Genomic DNA, 2,986 nt, shown 5'->3' with positions numbered 1-2,986 from the left:
GTGCTCCACAAATGCTTTGCTGGGTCTGCCTTCCTGCCTGTTGAACAACCAGGTGGTGGTCTCCTCTGTGCAGTCTGCTGAGTCCAGTCTTTGGTCATAACCCTGACCAGGGGGAGTGAGGGGTTGCTAGTGCTTGCTCAAGGCACCACCCCAGGCTAATGGAGGGAAGGAGATGCCTTACTACTCCATCGCATAGCAGTTAAGATTGGCACATGCCCAATGCCCTAAATGAAACAGTTACGATCCCCTTCACAAACCATTGTTCAGCTGATGGTGTTGTTCCAGAGGTGATTGATGTTCCAGAGGTGACTGTCAGACTGAAACTGTTTTCATTGTGCAGAAAAAAGGTTTCTAATCCAGCTTGGAACATGGTGCAAGTCAAGAGATGATTCCAGCAGTATGGGGTCAATCCATATACATTGTCAGGTTTGAGCCAGATCTCCTTTACATTCCTGGGCTTCTCTGATCAGCTGGGTGACCCTCCCAGTGTGTTCAATACATCCTTTGGGCCTGTGCCTTTCTGCTCTAACAACAGTGGTGCTTGAAAATTTGTGAGCCCTTTAGAATTTTCTATATTTCTGCATAAATATGACCTAAAACATCATCAGATTTTCACACAAGTCCTAAAAGTAGATAAAGAGAACCCAGTAAAACAAATTAGACAAAAATCTGAAAATTGGCCATTTATTTATTGAGGAAAATGATCCAAAATTACATATCTGTGAGTGGCAAAAGTATGTGAACCTCTAGGATTAGCAGTTAATTTGAAGGTGAAATTAGAGTCAGCTGTTTTCAATCAATGGGATGACAATCAGGTGTGAGTGGGCACCTTGTTTTATTTAAAGAACAGGGATCTATCAAAGTCTGATCTTCACAACACATGTTTGTGGAAGTGTATCATGGCATGAACAAAGGAGATTTCTGGGGACTGCAGAAAAAGCATTGTTGATGCTCATCAGGCTGGAAAAAGTTACAAAACCACCTCTAAAGAGTTTGGACTCTACCAATCCACAGTCAGACAGATTGTATAACTTCTAAGCAACTGAAGGCCTCTCTCACATTGGCCAATGTTAATGTTCATGAGTCCTCCATCAGGAGAACACTGAACAACAATGGTGTGCATGGCAGGGTTGCAAGGAGAAAGTCATTGCTCTCCAAAAAGAACATTGCTGCTCGTCTGCAGTTTGCTAAAGATCACATGGACAAGCCAGAAGGCTATTGGAAAAATGTTTTGTGAATGGTTGAGACCAAAATAGAACTTTTTGGTTTAAATGAGAAGTGTTATGTTTGGAGAAAGGAAAACACTGCATTCCAGCATAAGAACCTTATCCCATCTGTGAAACATGATGGTGGTAGTATCATGGTTTGGGCCTGTTTTGCTGCATCTGGGCCAGGATGCCTTGTCGTCATTGATGGAACAATGAATTCTGAATTATACCAGTGAATTCTAAAGGAAAATGTCAGGACATCTGTCCATGAACTGAATCTCAAGAGAAGGTGAGTCATGCACCAAGCAACAACCCTAAGCACACAAGTCATTCTACCAAAGAATGGTTAAAGAAGAATAAAGTTAATGTTTTGGAATGGCCAAGTCAACATCCTGACCTTAATCCAATCGAAATGTTGTGGAAGGACCTGAAGCGAGCAGTTCATGTGAGGAAACCCACCAACATCCCAGAGTTGAAGCTGTTCTGTATGGAGGAATGAGCTAAAATTCCTCCAAGCCGGTGTGCAGGACTGATCAACAGTTACCGGAAATGTTTAGTTGCAGTTATTGCTGCACAAGGGGGTCACACCAGGTACTGAAAGCAAAGGTTCACATACTTTTGCCACTCACAGATATGTAATATTGGATCATTTTCCTCAATAAATAAATGGCCAAGTATAATATTTTTGTCTCATTTGTTTAACTGGGTTCTCTTTATCTACTTTTAGGACTTGTGTGAAAATCTGATGATGTTTTAGGTCATATTTATGCAGAAATATAGAACATTCTAAAGGGTTCACAAACTTTCAAGCACCACTTTATATGTGTATCTCTATCATATATAATGGTGTTATTAAAATACAAACAGGTTGCCATGTATACAGGTACATTTTTAAAATAACATAACCTAGATATAAAAAGGAGTTCTCATTTTAAAATGGCACAGGATTCAGAGTAAATACGGTGTATAGTCACGATGTCATCAGAATTATTTTCAGTATTTTTTAATGATATTTGCATTAATACATCTCATCTCATCTCATTATCTCTAGCCGCTTTATCCTGTTCTACAGGGTCGCAGGCAAGCTGGAGCCTATCCCAGCTGACTACGGGCGAAAGGCGGGGTACACCCTGGACAAGTCGCCAGGTCATCACAGGGCTGACACATAGACACAGACAACCATTCACACTCACATTCACACCTACGGTCAATTTAGAGTCACCAGTTAACCTAACCTGCATGTCTTTGGACTGTGGGGGAAACCGGAGCACCCGGAGGAAACCCACGCGGACACGGGGAGAACATGCAAACTCCACACAGAAAGGCCCCCGTTGGCTGCTGGGCTCAAATCCAGCACCTTCTTGCTGTGAGGCGACAGCGCTAACCACTACACCACTGTGCCACCCACTAGTCAAAGTCATTTATGAATAAATTAAAGCTTAATTGACACTGACAGAAACATGATCTGAAATGCATTTTAAACCTGCAGTAATGATGAATGAATTAATGAGGCATTGCTTATTCATTAATGTTTAATTAGTAAAGTATGTATTGCTAGCTTGCAAGCAGTTTATTACAGATACTTTAAATACAATGTTAGCTAATTTCTCAACATGAAATAACTAAGTTGTTATTTTTATTGCAGCACTAATAAATAATCATACTGTACTGTAGATTATTAATCTGTTTTGCTCATCAAGGATAAAATAGTCGTCCCAAAACAAGCAGTTCTGTCTCCGTTGTTGAGAATAGCTAAAATACCCTTTGTCCTGTCTCAT

This window comes from Neoarius graeffei, chromosome 1 (assembly GCF_027579695.1).
Source record: "Neoarius graeffei isolate fNeoGra1 chromosome 1, fNeoGra1.pri, whole genome shotgun sequence".
Classification (NCBI taxonomy): Eukaryota; Metazoa; Chordata; class Actinopteri; order Siluriformes; family Ariidae; genus Neoarius; species Neoarius graeffei.
This window is presented reverse-complemented; position numbering follows the sequence as displayed.